General features: G+C 42.7%; 1 protein-coding gene across 2 annotated transcripts in view; it reads left to right on the top strand.

The window, feature by feature from the left end:
* DCHS2 (dachsous cadherin-related 2) overlaps nt 1-23,179 on the top strand; it is a 312,281-nt gene that overhangs the window by 156,737 nt on the left and 132,365 nt on the right. The gene's annotated exons all lie outside the window — the stretch shown is intronic.

Here is a 23,179-nt window from a genome sequence, read left to right as displayed (position 1 = left end):
TGGCTGTTGCAGCTGTCTGGGAGGGTAAGCCAGTGGATGCAAGATCTGTCTCTCTGCCTCTCACTCACTCTCAACTCAGACTTTCAAAATAAATGAAGTAAGTAAATAAAAACTTTTAAAAATCCAAATCTACAAATTGATTTGATTGATTACATGGGATTCAAGTCAAAGATCATAAAGTAACTAAAGAAGGACATATTATTATGTAGAGGGTTTAATTCATTGAAGATATTTATAACTATCTGTATATGAAACAATATGACATCCATACAGTTTTTACTATTCTATATATATTAACTTCTGCCTATGAGAGGAAACACAGGGCATTTGTCTTCCTGTGTCTGACTTATTTCACTTGGCATCATGATCATTGTAGAACATGTCAAGATTCCATTCTTTTTTATTGCTGAGTAATATTCCATTGTGTATATATGTCTATATACATTTGCATAAATTCCTTGATTTGTGTATAATGTTTCAAATACATGGCTGACCTTAGTCTTTGTTTTCTTCATTGTTTCTCTGTTTCTTCCTCCCTCTCTCCTTCCTTCATCTTTCCTTCCTTCCTGTTTGAGAGGCAGAGACGCACAGAGTCCCCATTAGTTCACTCCCCAGTACCCACAGTGGTCAGAACTGGCTAGTCCAAAAGTGGGAGCTGGAGATTCAGTCCAGTTCTCCCACATGCGTGGAAGGAACTGGTCACTTGAGCCATCCCTGCTATCTTTCAGGGACCGCAAATCAGGAACAGAGGCAGGACTCGAACCCAGGCCTTCCAGTGTAGGACGTCGGAATTTTATCAGATATCTTAACCACTAGACCAAATGCCTGCCGCTGACTTTATCCTTCCTGATGATCCCGTTTGTCTGTCTTTGATCAGTGACGGTAACTTAAGTTTGCCTCCTGTGTCTTTTGTTTCTCTGTTCACAAACTTTTAAATTGACGTATAGGGGCAGGCATTTGGCTCAGCAATTAAATTGCTGCTTGAGATGCCTGCCTCCCATTGCACCGTGCCTGGCTTGAGTCCTGGGTCCTGTATTCCGATCCAGCTTCCTGCTCATGTGTATTCTGGGAGGGAGCAGGTATTGGCTCAAGTTCCTGGGTCCTTACTAAGCACATAGGAGATCCAGATTGAGTTATGTGTTCTTGGCTTCAGCCTGCCCAGCAAAAATAAATAGATCTGATTTTATTGATTCAATAGTTGATGATACCCATTTTAGGCTATTACAAGTAGTGTATCTTTTAACATTCTTATCCTTGTGATTTGGGGAACAATGCAAGTATTTCTGTTGGATACATATGAAAGGCAGATGACTTTGCAAAGTGGTTATACCAATTTGTATTCACATCAGTAGAGTAAGAAAATTGAATTTTTCCCATGTCTTCCCCCAAAATTGATACTCAATGTCTTTTTAATTATGGCAATTCTAGTACTTGTACATTACATCAAGGTTTTACTTTGAATTTCCTTGAGGACCAATGAATTGAACATGTTTTCCTATATTTATTGGCTGTATAACTTTTTTTGTGAAATATCTGTTTAATTCTTTACCTGTTTTCCATTGTATTGGTGGATTTTTTTTTTTTTTTTGCTTATTGATTTGTATGGGTTCTTCATATTTTTGGCTTTCAAGCTTTAGTGGGATATATTTATTCTTTATATTTTCACCCTTTCTGTTTGCTTTTCTTGTCCTTAATAGTGTCTTGAGGAACAGAAGTTCTTAATTCTAATGGAGCTCAGTTTACCAATTTGTTTCCCTTTGTAAGTCGGGGTTTTGTGTCCTTTTAGTAGCATTTACTTACTTTGTGGACATGAAGGCATTCGCTTATGTTTTCTTCCAAAATCTTGTTGTGTTTTTTTCACCTTTTTTTAGTCTAATAGGAGAAACATTTGTATTTTCCCCCAAAATGGATATTCAGTCAGCCCTGCAGCTTTTTTTGCAATGCCTGTTCTTTCCTCACTGCCCTGTAGTGTCCCTGCTGTCATGAGTGCCCTGCCTGTGGACCTGCTTGTTAACTGCTGGACGTCCTTGTTTCTGCTCATTTTTCTGCCTTGGTGCTAGCCACACTCTCTTCATTGCCTTACCTTCATAGTAGGTCACATGATTTTGTATTCCTTTAGTTTTGCCCTGATTCAGACTTGTCCTATGTCTGGTCATTGACATTTCCAAATACATTTGACAAACTTCTCATTCAAATTCCACTGCATTACAACAATGGTAGCCTACTGTATATGCCATTCTGAGCTTTGATTTCTCCACTTAGTTCAGATTTTTACTTATTATTTTTGCTTAGTGTATTTTGGAGACTGTCCATGTTTCTTGTCTAGCTGCTTATCGCTCCAGACACTGCTTACACCTCTCTGGTCTAATCTTCCTCCTTTGAAATTAATGGGACATTTGGTCTACCTTAAGATATGAATTGTTGAGGAAAAAAAAAAAACTTGAGTCTGTATTTATCAGCACTAACATGAAAACAAAGTAATTTAGACTCAGTGAAATAGCTGTGATGATTTGGTTATGTTTTTGTCAACATGTTTTTTGTCCACATGTGTTTTCAGGAATCCCTGATTCTTTGTAAGAAAATACGTAGGAAGCAAATCAGGACTAAACAGAGGAATTTAGATTAATTCAAGCCTGTGTGATTATTTAAAGCTCAATACATGAGGGCACTTCAAAAACCCTGCTACTTGAAAGGTAACTTGATTTTGGTACAAAACTTTTTTGAAATTCACTAATAGTTCTATAATACATATTTTGCGTGAACTTTTGGGAGGCTGTTCGTGAGCACACACAAATGTTAATCAAGGGCCTTGGAAATACATTTATAGATTTTAAGATGATTGTAAAAGACCATTCTAGAATTTAATACCTCATTTAAATCCAATATAACATTAATCAAGCATCTATTTCTAATAAGTCTCAGATGATGATATTGATGTTAAAATTATCTTTATACAAAAAAGATCATTTACTTTCAGAAGTATATTACACCCTAAATGCAGTAACTTAATTAGGAATATTGGCAGTGAAATTTTTTAAAAAATTGTATTTTGTATATTTATTATCATTTTGTTGAAAGTCAGAGAGAGAAAATGAGACAGACAGCGATTTTCCGTTTGCTGGTTCACTTCCCAAATGCCTGCACAGGCAGGACTGGGCCTGGCTGAAGCCAGGAGCCCAGAACTCAATCTGGGCCTCCCATTGACTAGCAGGGAGCCAAGTACTTGAGCCACCACCTCCCATCTCCAAGGCTGCACGTGAATAGGAAGCTGGGTCAGAAGCGCAGTAGCTGGGACTTGAACCATGCCCTCCAATAAGAGATGTGGACATCCCAAGCAGCAACTTAAGGCCCTGCCATATACCTGTCGCTTGTGTCCATGTATTTAACTTAAAACCCTTTGCTTCTGTTTCATGTTGAACCTACTCTAAGGACATACTCCATGAAGAATGCTTTCTTTGTGGCTCAGCATTCTGTCAATGGCATCATTAAGTCCATTTTTAACCATAACATTCCTCCAGAAATCTTTCCCTAGTCTTCACCTCCAGTGTTTTAGACTTTCTACCTCTTCCGAGTCTGTCTTCTTCTTGAGTTTGTGAATCCATTTCCACCGAGGTCTTCCAGGCTCCTGTCTTTGAAGATAGTAGAAGTCATTGAGAGTAGACTGGCAGCCACAAGCTTCCAGCATGCCCCCATCAACATAGAACAGCCCAGGTTGCAGGGCCAGCATGGTGCTGGAGTCAGGACCCACTTCTCACAGTGGACTGCTGGCTTGCTCAGAGCAGCCTTCAGCTCTCCCACTGGCCTGGGGCAGAGGGCACCTGCTCAATGGTGACCACAGTCCATCTTCTGGGACCATGACTTCGGTCACTCAAGAGCTTTGGGTGCTGCCTTTCCACATTCATGCTTGTTACCTGTCGTCACCTTTGGGCCCCACTTTTTGCTTTGCCTGCATTTTCTCCTCTTTGACCTAGATGCATTTTGCTGTCCCATAAACCAGTAGTTCTTTGTGGCATCACAGAAGTACAGAGCACTAAAGCAGTCACACCTCAGGTGCTCCACATTGTCAAAGACAGCCACAGTGAGTAGGTTCTGATGATTCAAGGGCCACAGTCACCTAAAAGCCAGGAAGGTAGACCTTGGAGAGAACTTTACTCTTGAAGTCTTAATTCCAGTCCAGCCCATTTACTTCTCCTTCCTCAGAGGAGAGACATATCTGATTGCAAGGTGTGTTGGTCTACATCTTTCCTTATGGTTTCCAGTAGCTTCTATGGGTATTAATGCTCCAGGAGAGTGATGTACCTTGAGGGGCCCAGGCTGGATGGGAGCCCAGTTCCTCAAGAGCCCAGTCCCTCAAATGGACAGCTCATTCTCCATGAACTTGTCCTGGTCCCAGGCACCCAAGTCTTTGTAGTAGGTATAACCCCTTATGCTCTCATGGACGCTATCAAAAAGAATGAGATGTGTCTTTCAGGCTGCCATCTTGTACTGGCTAAAGGAGACATTGTTGATTTGTTTCTCCGAAGTCTCGATGACCAAATGCAGGATACAGAGATCCTTGTAGTGGGGAACTGCACCTGTCAGAGAACCAACTCCCCTGCAAAGACTTACAGCTGAAAGTTCCACCACAGCCTGGAGAGCAGAGGGCCTCTGAGGGGAATTGGGAATTATCACTTTAGTCCAGGTGTCTTTTCTGATAATGTGGTTCTATTGCTTGTTATACAAACAAGACTTTTAGCCATTGAAATAATTTCTCTCCCAAAAGGATCAATCCACTGGTCTTGGGATCAGCACAGAAGGATGCATTTAACCTTGATGATGGTGGGGAATGTGGTGTTTCTACAGTCTGAGTGTTTTTAGCATGTAGTGTCTGGGGATGGCTTGTCAGAACTTCAGGATCTCCTCCTCCCCAGAATGCTTGGATGCCTTCTCCATCCTAATGGCTACCTTGCCAAGGGAAGGAACAGTACACAGGAACCCCTCCTGGAAGCAGGTCATCGAGGGCAGAGCCTGGTGTACCTGAGACCAGAGATTCATATTCAATTTTAATTTACTCATTTATCTTAAATTATTTGGAAGTCAGAGACACTCAGAGGGATAGAAATCATCCATCCACCCATAGTGGTCTGCAGTGACAGGGGCTGGGCCAGGCCCAGGCTGGGGGCACAGAACTCAATCTGAGTCTCCCATGTGGGTGTCGAGACCCAAGTACTTGAGTCATCACCTGCTGCCTCCCAGGGTGCACATTAGCAGGAAGCCGGAGTCAGGAACAGAGCCGGGACTCCAACCAGGCACTCTGGTTTTGGATGCAGGCATCCCAAGTTCTGTCTTCACTGCTGCCCCAAACCCCTGCCCCAGGGTTGCATTTTAAAGGCAAATTCTAGAAGAGTCCCTCTCCTCCTCCTTCTTCCTTCATGGACTTTTAACAGCTTCCTGATGGTCTCTCTGTTTGGACATAAAACTCCTTCCAATGTTCCTCGTTTTTACTTCAGAATACATGAGGATCAGGCAGCATAAGTCACTATGTGAGACTGTGTGTGTGTGTACAGGCACATGCCATGCACATGTATGTAAATACATGTATGTAAATACATGTATGTAAATACATCTGTACAAGTGATCCAGTGTGTTGACCTCGTAAAGTTTCTGAATTATTGCTGTGGTTGACTGGGTGTTTCTGCAGGGTGACACCCACATCTGTCATCACTGTGCAGTGTCTGCTAGCAGCCCACGGCTCTCAGAAACACATCATCCAAAGAGCAGGTAAAGCTGAAGATAACAGTGTTGGTAACGACCCAGTTGGCTGCCCCTGAAAACAATCCCGATGACACCCAAAGACCAGATTAATTCAGACAAGGTGTTTTAAGTCCAAGATGCTGGATTCCAGGCCATAATGAACAATAAACTGTACCTTGACAGAAGTCCTTTAACTTTACATAATTACCTTGACAATCTATGTTTTCTATTCCAATCTTTTCTCTAATAAATGTCCAAGAAGCCCTTTGGAAAAAAAAAACCTGCTGAGAACCCATTTGTCCAGGGTCACCAAGTGACTTATCTACCAGTAGAAGGATTTCTCGTGTGAAATGCCCTTTGTATCTGGGCCTCTCTGCCGCTGCCCTGTCTGTCCCTGTGATGACTGTCAGTATTTTGAACTCCATCATTTCTCCTACTCTACCGCTATTGCTTCTGAAATACTCTATTTCTGCAGCGCCTGCTCCTGCTACTTATCTTCCACATAGAAGGCACGAGGATGCCATAACATTGTTTTCTTTTTCTTTTTTTTCTTTTGTCTTTATTTGAAAGGCAGAACTACAGAGAGGGAGAGAGAGAGAAATACACACACACAGAGAGAGAGAGAGAAAGAGAGAGAGAGAGAGAGAGAGAGAGGTATCTTCCATGCGGTGGTTCACTTCCCACATGACTGCAGCAGCCAAGGCAGGCCAATGCCAGGGGCCAGGAGCTTCTTCCCAGTCTCCCACATGGGTGCAGGGGCCCAAGCACTTGGGCCATACTCCACTGCTTTCCCAGGCACATTAGCAGGGAGCTGGATCAGGAGTGGAACAGCTGGGACTCGAACTGGTGTCCATATGGGATACCAGCGCTATAGGCAGCATCTTGACACACTATGCCACAGCAGTGGCCCCTGAGTATGCCAGACATTACAATATGAAACCAAATGATTGGATTATATTTGCAATCAATTGATCTTTCACAATACAGCTTTATAATTTAATTATTGCACGCTTCTATCTAATTTCTTATTTCCTTTCTCCACTCACTTTTACCAGATGAATCTCTCATTATATATATGCATATATATAGATATAATGTGTACATATATGTTGGTTAAGTCTTTCTGTGTATTTTGTAACATCCTGTAACTGAGAATAATGTGTCTGTGGTGAAGCTATTTCAACTGTTATCTCAGCACTGCACACTTAAGGGAGGATTCTGTCAGTGCACAACAGAGAAAGCACATTGATTGAGCTCTTCACCATTGCACTAGGGCATACTCGTGATAAAAATCGGCTATTGAAATCGTCCTACATAATCTGTGTGCAATTCAAGATCCCCAGAAGCAAACTTGCTGAGGTAGAAGGACATACTCAATTTAATTTTAACGGATTTTTATCTCACTTTCTAAGAAGTGTTCAAGGGCGTATTCTTATCTTTTATTTCACTGGTCACCACTGCTCCCATCGCAGGGAGGAACAGTTCCCCAGCTGCCCTATGTTTTACAGACAAATTACCTGCACCATATCTCAAACTGATTGCCTACCCCTCTTTAATTTATTACCAGGATTACTCTCCAGATGTCTTAAATACTACTTTGCCTCTGTCTTTCCTCCCACCATTCATTATTATCCACATTCTCAACTCCACTCTGCGCAGTCCTACCCACAAAATTCTTCTACCATGCACTCTGGAACTTATGGTTCATCATTTAGCAAAAACACTTACGCATAGAGCCTGCTTTCTTTTCTCTTCTTGCCCTGGTTGAAACCCCCTGATGGTACCAGCTCTGACAGAGAAGCCCATATCCCAGTAATCACAAGCCAGAAGGTGGCGATGTCAGTGTCCCCCTTGTCCAGAGAGAATTAAAATTGTTTCTACTCCTTTGTTCATCAATGCCAGCTTGAAATTTTTAAGTTGAGAGACAGGCACAAAGTGTCCATCTGCTGATTTACCCATAATTACTGAGGCTGGGCTATGCTGAAACTGGGAGCTGGGAAGTCAATCCAGGTTTCCTTTGTGAGCGAAATGGACCCAAGTCATCACCCTCTGCCTCCCTGGATCTGCATTAACAGGAAGCTGTTGTCAGAAGCCAGCGCCAAGACTTGAATCCAAGCCCTCAGATATGGCCTGTAGGCATTTCAACTAGGCCAGCTGCCCACCTCCCAGCTCACGTGTTTTTGTTTTTTTTTTTAAAGATTTATTTATTTGAAAGTCAGAGTTACACAAAGAGAAGGAGAGGCAGAGAGAGAGAGAGAGAGAGAGAGAGAGAGAGAGAGAGAGACAGAGACAGGTGTCCTTCATTTGCTGGTTCACTCCCCAATTGGCCACAATGGCCAGAGCTGTGCTGATCTGAAGTCAGGAGCTTCTTCTAGGTTTCCAGGTGCAGGGGCCCAAGCACTTGGGCCATCTTCTACTGCTTTCCCAGGCCATAGCAGAGAGCTGGATCAGAAATGGAGCAGCTGGGACTTGAGCTGGCACCCACATGGGATGCCAGCACTGCAGGCGGCGGCTTTACCCGCTATGCCACATTGCTGGCCCCAAGACACCCCTTTTTTCTTGTTGTTTGAAACCTTCTTATTACTTAGGACTTTGACATCTTGCTCACCATCTTCCTCTTCATCACGGCTCCTCATCGTCCTTAGAAACTTGCATAGCCCTTTATTGACTCATCCAGCGTCCTCATCAATTCCTTGATTTCTCATTTCCAGGGGTCATCACCATGGATCACACAGCCTCACAAATCTCCCTGTCAAGCCTGCTGTATTCCGACAAGCATTCTCATCATTTTTATCTCACTGTAGCACTCTAGTCTCGCTGGTGATTCTCCCGTGTTCAGATCACCAGTTCCCATGCTGGTGATTCTCCCATGTTCAGATCACCAGTTCCCATGCTGGTGATTCTTCCCCCGTGTTCAGATCACCAGTTCCCATGCTGGTGATTCTTCCCCCGTGTTCAGATCATCTGTTCCCACGCTGGTGATTCTCCCGTGTTCAGATCACCAGTTCTCATGATTCGTGTTATTCATTTGTAGACTCCCTCCGCATCTTCCACTCCACTGAGCTCTCCTGGTAAAACCCCAGCTCTGTGTGCACATGACCTTGCCTTTTCTGCACTTGAACCTGAGCAGCTGAATGTTCTTGGAGAACAAGGACACACTTGTCAGGGAGAGGGATTAACCTCCTGCTATAGATCTGCTAACCTACCTGTGTATCAGCTCACACTCTGCCTTTGTCCCGTTGTAATAGACACGCCCATGTTTGCCTTACAAGCAACTTCCTCTGCTATTGAGGATCCTATCATTCTTTTTTTTTTTTTTTTTTTTGACAGGCAGAGTGGACAGTGAGGGAGACAGAGAGAAAGGTCTTCCTTTGCCGTTGGTTCACCCTCCAATGGCCGCCGTGGCCGGCACGCTGTGGCCGGCACACCGCGCGGATCCGAAGGCAGGAGCCAGCTGCTTCTCCTGGTCTCCCATGGGGTGCAGGGCCCAAGCACTTGGGCCATCCTCCACTGCCTTCCCTGGCCACAGCAGAGAGCTGGCCTGGAAGAGGGGCAACCAGGACAGAATGCGGCGCCCCGACCGGGACGAGAACCCGGTGTGCTGACGCCGCAAGGCGGAGGATTAGCCTAGTGAGCCACGGCGCCAGCTCTAAGGATCCTATCATTCTTAAGGATAATACTTCTGTAATGAATTTTTGTGTATCATTAATTTCTCAGATTCTCCTGAATGACTCCCATAAGCATATCAGGCACAATAATAGTGTGTATCAAACAACAACAAAACTTCTTTTGATTTCATGTACCTTTGTAGAAAACCATTTTATTTCTCTTCTCTCTCACAGCAAATCTACTTAAAATGCTTCTCTCTATCCCCTCATTTTTCAACTTTCTTTGATCCATTCTTCCCTCCCTACTTCTCTAATAAAACTAATTCTCTCTATGATTACTCTTGTGGCATACCATGGAATTATTTATTTTAATTTTATTCAACTTCTCAATGAATTTCAAAACATTCTTTGAACATTGATTCTTTTGGCTTTGATGACACCAAAGTTTGCTCTTTTTTCCCCCTAATATCTAAACCTCATTTACCTTCACCTTTGCTCATTGAATCATGAAATTTAGACTGGAACTCATTGACACGAAAAGTTTGCCAGAAGGTATCACGATCATTGAAGCTACAGGTCCCAAGAGCTAAGAGCTAAGAAAGATGGACATTAATTGTCTCTTACACAGGAGTCCAAATGGCAAGAACAAGGAGAATGGAAATAGAAAATTACCAAAGTAGAAAGAAAGTTTTCTGTATCTGTCGATTGCCTGGAGATGACCCTCCTGCTTCTAGTACTGTATGCCTTCAAGCTTGGAGCTTTCCCAAACCACTCCCCTTTTGTAGCATAACTTTGGTGGACTGGGATTCAGACAGAATGGTTACAAGTTTATTACCATATTAAAAAAATAAATGATTAAAATGAAACGAAAATGGTCTAAGACTTCTTGGTGGAAAGAGGAATGGTAAGACAAAATTAAGAAATATCGGTGGGGCTGGTGCTGTGGCGCAGTGGGTTAAAGCCCTGGCCTGAAGCGCCGGCATCCCATATGGGTGCTGGTTCTAGTCCTGGCTGCTCCTCTTCCCATCAAGCTCTCTGCTATGGCCTGGGATAGCAGTGGAGGATGACCCAAGTCCTTGGGCCCCTGGGCTTGCGTGGGAGACCCAGAAGAAGCTCCTGTCTTTGGATTGGCGCAGCTCTGGCCGTTGCGGCCATCTGGGGAGTGAACCAGTGGATGGAAGACCTCTCTCTCTCTGTAACTCCTCTGTCTTTCAAATAAATAAAATAAATCTTCAAAACAAAACAAACGTATCTTTTAATTCCATCTTCCATGAACTTTTTGAAGTAGTACTCTTGTACTTATTTATGTCTTGCTGGAAAAAAATTATTTCTGAACTTCAGCAACTTAAAAACACCCAAACATTTGCTAACTAATTTGCTAACTAAGGGCTGGGCAAATGTTAGCAGCGGAGCTGTGTGGTTCAGGTACAGAGTCTGTCATACAGTTGCATTGTTAGAACACCTGTGAGCTGGACACAAGTTCCAATACACAGCTTTGGGGAGTAGACAGTCAAGGAGATGGGGAAAATGTGCTTAGGTCAGCTTTCCTCGGGTGTGTTCTGTAGGGTACTGGTTTCCCCCAATGCTTCTTCCAAAGAGGAGTCTACAATCTAAAGGAGTGGGACCTACCTCAAACGCATCGCCTCTGCTAACATGCATGCCTGACTCTCTGAGATGCTGGCAGGCAGCCAACCCATTTGACTTGATGAACTTCCCCTTCCCCCTTGCCTCAACGTTTTGGTTAAGGAATCTTACATCCCTTCATGGCCCCCATGTGTCTCTTCCTAAAAACCTAGATTGGATCATATCACTTCATTAATGACAACAATAGAGTCCTGTGCAGGATGTTAGGAAGAGAACATTAGACTTTCATCCTTTCAAATTTCATTTTGTGACATTTTTAATATAAATAAAACATTTATACACTATAGGCATTCGCAATTAACAAAGAAAATTATGTGTATTTGGGGGTGTTCACACCACGTTTTTTACTGATAGAGTCCGCTGGTGTGTAGGAAAAAGTTTATGACCTCCTTAGCATTTTGATCAAGTTCCAAGAATCTGACCATTAAGTGATTTCTCTCGAACCTGCCGCCCTCTGCCTCTGCCCATCCACCTCCCTCTAGCCCTACAGCGTGCTTACCCTTCCTGCAACATGGCAGACTTTTGAAAAAAAAAAAAAAATGACATTACACAGGCCGGCACCGCGGCTCACTAGGCTAATCCTCTGCCTTGCGGCGTCGGCACACCGGGTTCTAGTCCCGGTCGGGGCGCCGCATTCTGTCCTGGTTGCCCCTCTTCCAGGCCAGCTCTCTGCTGTGGCCTGGGAGTGCAGTGGAGGATGGCCCAAGTGCTTGGGCCCTGCACCCCATGGGAGACCAGGAGAAGCAGCTGGCTCCTGCCGTGGGATCAGCGGGGTGCGCCGGCCGCAGCACGCTGGCCGCGGCCCATTGGAGGGTGAACCAACGGCAAAGGAAGACCTTTCTCTCTGTCTCTCTCACTGTCCACTCTGCCTGTCAAAAAAAAAAAAAAATGACATTACACGTTCTCGGATGTTATTTGCACCTGAAACATCTGTCTGTCAAATCCTATTTGTTTTTGAGGACCCAACTCAGAGACTTTGTCAGTGTTGAGGTTTTCCTCTGTTTGGTGCTCATAGTTCAGTTCTAGCATGCAGCCATATCTGAAATAATACCACAGCGCTGCGTATGTAATTCTGAAACCCCATGGTTCTCATATGGAAGAGTTTTGAAACTAAAACCCTAAAGCCCTTGATGACTTCAATTGGAGTTTTAAGATTGTTGCTATGGGGTAAATTCTGCCTTTGGGATGATGAGAACCTGCCTTGTCTAGACATGTGTCTATCCCTCATCTTGCTGCAGATTTTGACAGAGTGCCACTCCAGACCTTACCAGGTATATGAAATGTACATTGCACTTCTGAAACTTGGGAAATTTAGACTTGCAAGACAAATCTCTCTGGCCCCAGTCAAAGGAGAAGGAGAGCCTAACATCTTGTACTGATGGTTGCTAACCATTTTAGACGCTCTCATCTGTATGAGGTCTCTCCTTGTAGCAACAGGCATGTGAGGCAAACGGATATCCCTGCTTTACAGATGAGGCAGCTTGTAGGGTTGGACTTTCTAAGGGCTGTGGTCCTGGACATGGGGGAGAGCCAGGCTCTACACCGAGGTGTTTTGGCTCCAGGTTGTGCCACAAGCCCAGTTGTCTAGTATCTGTCGCATAGAATGTGAGTTCCTGAAAAACAAAAGCCCTGTCTTCCTTTGCTTCTCTAATATTGTGTTCATGATACGGCTTGTCCCTAGTGTAAGCAAGTCTTACGTGAAAGAATTTTTGGCCATAGGAATAATGTAAAACCTTCAGTTTAAGAGGAAGTCACCGAGGGCTTTAGGGACAGATGAATCATATTCCAACTCCAGATTTCCTTAGCTTGTATGAGACACTTAGCCTCTTTCTGTTCCTTTTTTTTTTTTTAGTTTATAACAAGACAGAAAGCATAAAAAGGGAGATTATGACAATTCTTCAACTGTCATAATGCATGTAAAACACATTTAATGCGCATTCATTCATGATTGTTACAAGGAGAAAGTATCCACACCGGGTTCTAGTCCCGGTTGGGGTGCCGGATTCTGTCCCGGTTGCCCCTCTTCCAGGCCAGCTCTCTGCTGTGGCCTGGGAGTGCAGTGGAGGATGGCCCAGGTGCTTGGGCCCTGCACCCCATGGGAGACCAGGAAAAGCACCTGGCTCCTGGCTCCTGCCATCGGATCAGCGCGGTGCGCTGGCCGCGGCGGCCATTGGAGGGTGAACCAACGGCAAAGGAAGACCTTTCTCTCTGTCTCTCTCTCTCACTGTCCACTCTGCCTGTCAAAAAATAAAAAAATAAAAAATAAAAAAAAAAACAAGGAGAAAGTATCATTATCATTATTTTCCTAGGATTATATCTGAAAAATATACTGAATCTATTATAAAATGAAAATTAATTAAAAAGGAAATAACAAAGCATCAAAAAATTCTGAGATCTGCACAGCTTTTCCTGTTTTCATTGTTCCATGTCAATACGTTTTTCACTTTGCCCATCAAACGTTTGCTAATTTTTGATAGTATTTACTGATTTGAGATCTTCCTAGATGACCCAGGAATTAAGACCTTGGTTCTTCAGGATCTTAACCTAGAAAAATACTTATTTCTTCACCTTTCCAAGTTTTTTATGACTTTTTTTACCCACTTTCTTGGTCTCCTTGGCTCTAAGTGACTCTTGAACTTGAGGACAAGCATAGACAACAAGGGAGAAGGAACACAAAACTGAGATGGAAGGCACTTTGGAGAAACAGCAGGTCTCTATCACACATTGTGGGGGTGTTTTCTTTAAGTTACCAACCTGCAGACCCCTCTAGTTACACAGTATCTGGATACCCACAGGTTATTTAGGTTTTCTAAAGATGTAGGGCCAATCTACATTTTATCTTTAACTGATATATAAAAATGTACAATTTATAGAGTGTTGTGTGATGTTTCAGTACACGTATAGATTGTATCATTCAAATCAGTAGACATCTGTTTCCACAAATATTTAAAATTTCTTTATAGTGCAGACATTCAGAATTCTTGCAGCTTAAAAAAGAAACAATACCATCATCATTGTCCAGAGACACCCTACTATGCAACAGAGCACTAGAACTTCTTTCTCCTAATTGTAAATTAATGCACATTAATCAACAAATCCCCACCACTTCCTCCCCACTATTCTTCGTAGCTTAAGGTAACCACCGTTCTGCTATTAATTTCTATGAGGTCATTTTTTTTTTAAATATGATCAAGATCATGCAGCATGCGACTTCCCGTGCTTAGCTTATTTCACTTAACACAGTGTCCCCTGGTTCCATCTATGTTGATAAAAATGACAGGATTTCATTCCTTTTGTGGCTGAATAAAATTCCCTTGTGTATAGGTAACACATTTTCTGTAACACTCATCAGTTGATGGATATTTTGGTGGTTTCCATTCTTGGCTGTTGTGAATAATGCTGCAATAGATGTGGGAGTTTGGATGTGTCTTCGAGGCCTGATTTAATTTCCCTTGGAGATACACACACACACACACACACACAGAGTAGTGGGGTTAGTGAATCATATGGGAATTCTATTTTTAATTTCTTGAGGAACCTCTAAACAGATTTCCACAATGACTGTACTCATATATACTCCTACCAGTGGTGTGCAAGGTTCCCATTTCTCCACATCCTCACTAGTACTTGGTATCTTTTATGGGTTGTTGTTGTTAATAGTCAATTTAATTGGAGTGAGGTGATATTTCATATGGTTTTAATATACATTTTCGAGTTGACTAGTAATGTGGAACTTCTTTGCATGTACCTGTTGGCCCACTTGGCATGTCTTCCATTGAAACTTACATATTTGCATATATTGTCTCCTTAAAAATTGGATTTTTTTAATATTTAGTTGAGTTCCTTTTATATTCTTGTTATTAACAGTTTCCAAATGTAAAGTTTGCAAATGTTTTCTTCCATTCTGCAGGTTTTCTCATCACTCTGTTGACTGTTTCTTTTGCTGTAAAAAAGTTTTAGTTTGGTGAAATCCCATTTGTTTGTTTTTTTCTTTATTTCTCTTTCACCATTGTTGTATAGTTTTCATTGTAGATGTATTTCTATTTATCTAAATTTATTCCCATGTATTTTATTTTTCTTATGGCTATAATAAATGAGATTACTTTCTGGTTTCTTTCCAGATAGTTCATTATTGATTTTTGTGTATTTATTTATTTAAATATTTATTTTATTTATTTGACAGGCAGAGTTACAGAGAGAGGTAGAGACAGAGAGGGAGGTCTTCCACCTGCTGGTTCACTCCCCAGATGGCCACAACGACCGGAGCTGTGCCAATCCTAAGCCAGGAGCAAGGAGCTTCTTCTGGGTCTCCCACATGGGTGCAGGGGCCCAAGGACTTGGCCATCTTCTTTCCCAGGCCATAACAGAGAGCTGTATCAGAAGAGGAGCAGCTGGGACTAGAACCAGCACCTAAATGGGATGCTGGTGCTTCAGGCCAGTGTGTTAACCCGCTGAGCCACAGTGCCGGTCCCATGTGTATTTATTTTTTAAAGTACAATTTTGCTGAATTCATTCATTAGTTCCAACAGTTTATTTGATGCCATCTTTGAGGTTTTCCATATGTAAGATCATATTGACTACAAACAGTGATGATTTGATTTTCTCCCTTCCAGTGTAGACTTCCTTAATGCTTTCTCTTACCAATTTGCTCTATGACTTCTGATGTTATGATGAATAAAAATGGGAAAATATGGCATCCTTTTCTTGATCCAGATCTTACAAAGTCTTCAGCTTCTCTCTGTTCATGTATGATACTGGCCAATGGCTTATTGATGACTTTTATTATGCTAAGATATAGTTCTTCTATACCTAATTTATTGAGTTTTTATAGTGAAGGGATATTAGATTTGGTCAAATGACCTCTCTCCATCTATTGAGATGAATGAATCTTTTTGTCCTTTGTTGTTTGTTATGGTCTATCATGTTTATTGATTTGTGTGTATAGAACCATTCTTGCATCCTTCAGATGAATTCCACTTAATCATTGAATTATCTTTTTAATTTGCTTTTGCATTCAAATTTTCTAGTATTTCACTCAAGATTTTTAAATCTATGCTCATCAAAGATATTGGCCTGAAGCTTTTTTATGAAAAAAAAAGAAAAGATTTATTTATGTGAAAAGCAGAGAGAGAGAGAGAGAGAGCAAGCTTCCATCTGCTGTTTCACAACCTAAATGGCCAGGACTGGGCCAGGCTGGAGCCAGAAGCCTGGAATTCCATGCGGATGTCCCACGTGGATGGCAGGGGCCCAAGCACTTGAACCATTTTCTGCTGCTTTCCCAGGTGCTTTAGCAGGCAGCAGGATTAGAAGTGGAACAATGAGGACAGGAATCAGTTGCCCGTAAGGGATGCTGGTGTTGCAAGAGGTAGCTTAACCTGCTATGCCACATTGCTGGCCTTACCTGTAGCTTTTTTGTTTTTGTTGTGTCCTTTTTTGTTGTGGTTATTTTTGGTTTTTTGTTTGTTTGTTTGCTTGTTTAAGATTTATTTATTTACTTGAAAGTCAGAGTTACACACAGAGAGAAGGAGAGGCAGAGAGAGAGCGAGGTCTTCCATCCACTGGTAGTTGGCTGCAACTACCGGAGCTGCACCGATCTGAAGCCCAGAGCCAGGAGCCCCTTCTGGGTCTCCCATGTGGGTGCAGGGCCCTAAGGACTTGGGCCATTTTCTACTGCCTGCCCAGGCCACAGCAGAGAGCTGGATCGGAGGTGGAGCAGCTGGGACTAGAATAGGCGCCCACATGAGATGCTGGCACTGCAGGCAGTGGCTTTCCCACTGTGCCACACCATTGGCCCCTGTTGTTGTTTTTCTAAAGATTTATTTATTTATTTGTGTTTTTTTTCTTCTTCTTAATTAATTTATTTATTTTTAACTTTTATTTAATGAATATGAATTTCCAAAGTACATCTTATGGATTACAATGGCTTCCCCTCCCTTAACTTCCCTCCCACCCGCACCCTCCCCTTTCCCTCTCCCTCTCCCCTTCCATTCACATCAAGATTCATTTTCAATTCTCTTTATATACAGAAGATCAGTTTAGCATATATTAAGTAAAGATTTCAACAGTTTGCACCCACATAGAAACATAAAGTGAAAAATACTGTTTGAGTATTAGTTATAGCATTAAATCACAATGTACAGCACATTAAGGACAAAGATCCTACATGAGGAGTAAGTGCACAGTGACTCCTGTTGTTGACTTAACAAACTGACACTTTTGTTTATGGCATCAGTAATCACCCTAGGCTCTTGTCATGAGTTGCCAAGGCTATGGAAGCCTTTTGAGTTCACTGACTCTGATCATATTTAGACAACGTCGTAGTCAAAGTGGAAGTTCTCTCCTCCCTTTAGAGAAAGGTACCTCCTTCTTTGATGACCTGTTCTTTCCACTGGGATCTCACTCGCAGAGATCTTTCATTTAGGGTTTTATTTATTTATTTGAAGTCAGAGTTACAGAGAGAGAGAGAGAGAGAGAGAAAAGTCTTCCATCTGCTGTTTCACTCCCCAGATGACCTCAATGGCCAAAGCCAGGAGCCAGTAGCTTCATCCAGGTCTCCCACGTAGTTGGCAGGGACCCAAACACTTAGCCATCCCCTGCTGCTTTTTTCCAGGCCATTAGCAGGGAGCTGGATCCAAAGTGGAGCAGCTGGGACACATATGGTGCCCATATGGGATGCCAGCCTCACAGGCAACAATCTTACCCCCTAGTGAAAACACCAGCCCCCTTTGTTGTGGGCTAGGTTATCCTAAAAATTAACATCTTGGGCTCTTGCCTTTTACTTAGAGAATAATTCGAAGCACAGGCTCAAACACGACATTCAACACGGTAAAGTCTAGAGGTTAATTAGAAAGTGAGAGGAATACGCAGGAACGTGAGGGCTTTATTAAGGAAGAGCAGGCCAGGAAGGATAAATGGGCATCCTCACCCAGTGGGTCCAGGGGGCCAGGAGGAGAGGAAGCAGGAGCAAGCAGGAGGACCCAGCAAGCGGGAGAGCGAGCGCTGGAGAGAAAGGGGCCCCCTTCCCTTCCACAGCCTTCTTATTCACTTCCAAAAGGGGAGTGCTTACACAGCCTGATTGACAGGTGGGTGGGATTACCTGGAGGCACAGGAGGTGTGGTCTCCATCTCATGAATTTCATCTGTCTCCCTGACCTGTCCCACATCACCTTGTCTGGCTTTGGTATCAGGATAAAGCTGGTCTCATAGAATGAGTTTGGAAGAATTCCCTCCTCTTTTTTAAGAAAAATTGGTGTTAATACTTCTGTAAATGTGTTTTTAGAACTCAAAAGTGAAGGCCAGCGCTGCGGCTCACTTGGCTAATCCTCCGCCTGCGGCACCAGCACCCCGGGTTCTAGTCCCAGTTGGGCGCCGGATTCTGTCCTGGTTACTCCTCTTCCAGTCCAGCTCTCTGCTGTGGCCCAGCAAGGCAGTGGAGGATGGCCCAAGTGCTTGGGCCCTGCACCCGTATGGGAGACGAGGAGGAAGCACCTGGCTCCTGGCTTCAGATCAGCGCAGTGCACCAGTCGTAGTGGCCATTGAGGGGTGAACCAATGGAAAAGGAAGACCTTTCTCTCTGTCTCTTTCTCACTGTCCAACTCTGCCTGTCCAAAAAAAAAAAAAAAAAGTGAAGCAATCTGGTCCTAGGATATTTTCAATGAAAGTTTTTTTTTTATTACTGGTTCAGTTTCATTATTTGTTACTAGTCTATTCCAGTATTTTATTTCTCCATGATTCAATCTTGGTAAAGTATGTCTCAGATATTTATTCTAAGTTGTCAAATTTATTGTATAGTAATTACTCATAATAATCTCTAAGAATCATTGATACTTTTTTGGTGTCAGTTGTAAAGCCCATCTTTTATCTCTGATTTTATTTTAGTCTTTTCTTAGGTATTCTTGCTAAATGTTTGTCATTTTGTTTAGCTTTCTGAGTCATCCTTGTTACCTTGGTCTTCCATATAATTTTAGAACCCTCTGTTTCATTTATTTATGCTCTGAGTTTTATTACTTTCTTTTCTACTAATTTTGGGCTTGGTCTTTTCTTTTTTTGAATTTTTTAACCTTCAATTTATTTATTTTTTTAAGATTTATTTATTTATTTGAAAGAGTTACACAGAGAAGGAGAGGCAGAGAGAGAGAGGTCTCTCATCTGCTGGTTCACTCACCACTTGGCCACAAGTGCCAGAGCTGAGCCCATCCAAAGCCAGGAGGCAGGAGCTTCTTCCAGGTCTCCCATGTGGGTGCAGGGCCCAAGGACTTGGGCCATCCTCCCCTACCTTCCATGGCCATAGCAGAGAGCTGGATAGGAAATGGAGCATCCGGGTCCCAAACCAGTGCCCTTTTGTGATGTTGGTACTGCAGGCAGTGGCTTTACCCTGCTACCCACAGAGCCAGCCCCTACCTTAAATTTAAATTAGTCTTTAACAGATTCTATTTAATTCTAAGGACATAATGCTATTTCCTCCCTCTCTCCCTCCCTGTTCTTGTTCTAGTTCCTGTAGGTGTAGCCATAGGTTGAGATCTCTATTTTTTCATGCAAATGTGGATTAGTGTAAACTTCCCTCTTGGTATTCCTTTTAATGCTTCCCATAGTTTTTCAGTATATTCTGTTTCACTTTTCATTTGTTTTGAGAATTTTTTTTACATAGAAACCATATTATTTAAGGTATACAAATTTCAAGTACTTTATATATACAAATTTGGGTACATAGTAATTCTTCCCACTCTACCCTCTTTCCCACCCACATTCCTACCTTTCTTCTTCCTCCCTCTCACATTCACATTCTTTTTTACAAAGACCTATTTTCAGTTTATTTTATACTCCTAAGATTGACCATACACTAAGTAAAAAGTTTAACAAGTAGTATGAAAAAAAAATATGTTAGGTCGTCACAAAACACACCAAACACCGGAGTAAGGGAAAAGGTTTATTGCGGAAAACCCAGTAGACTGGAGGGAAGAGGCGAAGAAGGAAAGAGAGAAGGAGAGTGTAAGAGAGAGAGAGACAGAGAAGAGAGGATCTAGAGAGGAGAGAAGAGAGAGTGAGCAGGAGAGAAGAGAGAAGCCAAGAGAGAGGAGAGCAAGAGAGAAAAGGAGGCTAGAGAGACACGTGTTCAGGAGCAAGTCCTTATAAAACTTTGATGGAGGGCAGGCCGGGAAGTAGGAGCAGAGAATCCCATTAGGATGGGGATGGAGCTGACACCGGTGGTTGGGCCATGTGGCCACCTGGCTTCCAGCAATGGCTGCAGAGGCTAGAGCCTAGGATGGTGTCAGGGTGTAGATCGCACCATAGATAAAACTGCTCCATTTTCATAGCAAAAAACACTGTTCCTCAACAGTTTAGACAGGATTGTTCAAAATCATCACATCTCAAAGTCTCAATTTGACTTCTATAGATTACCTTTTAGGCACTCTATTAGTTATCACAGATCAGGGAGATCATATGGTATTTGTCTTTTTGGGACTGGCTAAGTATAATTCCCAGCTGCATCCATTTTGTTCCTTCTTACTTTCTTCTTTTGTCCCTTGGTTGTTCAACCTGTTTAATTTCCATGTATTTGTAGAGTTGCCAAAAATTTTCTTTTTATTGACTTATGGCTTTATTGCATTATGATCAGAAAAGATACTTGATATAATTTTAGTTTTAAAAATTTGTTGAGATTTGTTTTGGGACCATATGATCCATCCTGGAGCATGTTCCTTGTGCTGTTGAGAAGAATGTGTATTCTGCAACTGTTGGAGGGAAAGTTCTGTCGATAGGTGTCTGTTAGGTCTAACTGGGTCAAATTTAACTCCAGTGCTTCTCCTGATTTTCTAACTGTCTGGAATTTTCAGTGTGGAAAGTATGACGTTACAGCCTACTGTTTTAGGGTCTATCTTTCTCTTTAGGCCTATTATTAATATTTTATATATTTTGTTTCATGTATATTTGTGCTATTTCCTCTTGCTTGATTCACCCTTTTATTATTGTATCGTGACCTTCTCTCTTTTTCCTGCTTCTGATTTAAAATCCAGTTTATCTGATATAAATATGGTTAGTCTGCTTTCTTTTATATTCCACTTGCATGGGATATAATTTTTCAAAGATTTATTTATTTATTTTAAAAGTCAGCATTATAGGGCGGGGGAGACAGAGAGAGATCTTTCATATGTTGGTTCACTCCCCAGTTGGCCTCAATGGCTGTGACTGGGCCTGGAAAAAGCCAGGAGACAGGAGATTCCTCTGGGTCTCCCATGCGGGTGGCACAGCCCAAACACTTGGGTCATCTTCCGCTACTTTTTCCAAGCCATTGACAAGAAGTGGGATCAGAAGTGGAGCAGCCTGGACATGAACTGGCGTCCATACAGGATCCTGGCATTGTGGGTAGCAGCTTCACCCGCTACACCACAACACCAACCCATGCACTGCTTCACCTTCAGTCTGTGCATGTCTTTAGAGATAAAGTGAATTTCTTGTGAGCAGCTTGTAGTCAGCTCTTACTCGTCCATTTAGTCACCCCTATGTCTTTGAGAAATTTATTTATATTTAAGGTAATTATTGATAGGTAAGGTCTTAGTACTGCCATTTTGATACTTGTTTTCTAGTTTTATTTTAATTCTTTTCTTTCTCCTCTTTTTAATTTATTTTTATTTATTTGAAAGGAAGAATTACAGAGAGGGAGACACACAAACATATACTCACACATACATTCATTGAGAGAGAGAGAGAGAGATAAAGATTGATTTTCTATCTGCTGATTTCCTCCCCAAATGGCCACAATGGCCAGGGCTGGGCCAGTACTAAGCCAGGATCCTGGAACTCCATCCAGGTCTCTCACTTGAGTGTCAGGGGCCCAAGTTCTTGTGTCACCTTCCAGGGCCTTCCCAGGCATGTCAGCAGAGAGCTAGATCAGAAATAGAGCAGTCAGGACTCAAACAGGTACTCATATGGGATGCTGGTATCACAGGTGGCGGCAGCCTAACCTACTGTGCCACAGTGCCTGCCCCCCTCCTTCTTATTTCCTCCTTTGTATTTAGTGATTTCTCTAACAGTGTATTTTGAGTCCTTTGTTTATTTCTGGTGAGTCTTCTGTAAGTTTTTGCTTTGTATTTGCCATGAGGCTTATAAAGTCACCTTTGGGTTATAACAAGCTATTTTGAAATCGTAGCAGCTTAATACTGATCATAAAGACAGGGAAAGACATGAACAAAGAAAGGCATTTTAAAATTCTGTTTAAAAACTCTGTACTTGCACTGCATTCCTCTCTACATTTTGAGTTTTTAAAATATTCATTTAATTTGAAAGGGAGAGAGGGATTTCCCATCCCCTGGTTCACTCCCCAAATGCCCACAACAGCCTGCGTTGGGCAGGATAAAGCCAGGAGCCAGGAACTCAACCTAGGTACCTGTGTGGGTATCAGTGACACAAGTCACTGCCTGCCTCCTCCTAGACTGTGCATTAGCAGGAAATTGGACTCAGGAGTGGAGCCCAGACATGCTGACATGGAAGGCACATGTGTCAAGTGGCATATTACTCAATGTGCAAATACCTGCCCCCACATCTTGAATAGTTGATATTCCATTTCAAACCTTTCCACATTGCCTATCTCTTAACATATTAGTATAGTTATTTTTTTTCTTATTTTTTTTTTTTGACAGGCAGAGTGGACAGTAAGAGAGAGAGACAAAGGTCTTCCTTTGCCGTTGGTTCACCCTCCAATGGCCGCCGCGGCCGGCACGATGCGGCCGGCGCACCGCGCTGATCCGATGGCAGGAGCCAGGAGCCAGGTGCTTTTCCTGGTCTCCCATGGGGTGCAGGGCCCAAGCACTTGGGCCATCCTCCACTGCACTCCCTGGCCACAGCAGAGAGCTGGCCTGGAAGAGGGGCAACCAGGACAGATTCCGGTGCCCCAACCGGGACTAGAACCCGGTGTGCCGGCGCCACAAGGTGGAGGATTAGCCTAGTGAGCCATGGCGCCAGCCAGTATAGTTATTTTTAAAATTATTTTAATTTCAATCTTCATACTAAAGACCTAAATGACTTATTCACCATGTTTACAATATTACAGCCTTCTGAACTTGTCTGTCTAGTTAGTCCTTCCAGTGAGTGTTGCAGCTTCTGGCCATCTCTTCTTACTCATTTGCTAATTTTGACAAACTGTCTTTCAGTTTGAAGAACTCCTTTTAGCATTTGTGTGTGTGTGGGGGGAACAGGTCT

This window comes from Oryctolagus cuniculus, chromosome 8 (genome assembly GCF_964237555.1).
Source record: "Oryctolagus cuniculus chromosome 8, mOryCun1.1, whole genome shotgun sequence".
Taxonomy (NCBI): domain Eukaryota; kingdom Metazoa; phylum Chordata; class Mammalia; order Lagomorpha; family Leporidae; genus Oryctolagus; species Oryctolagus cuniculus.
The sequence above is the reverse complement of the archived record's forward strand: the minus strand, read 5'-3'. Positions and strand labels throughout refer to the sequence as shown.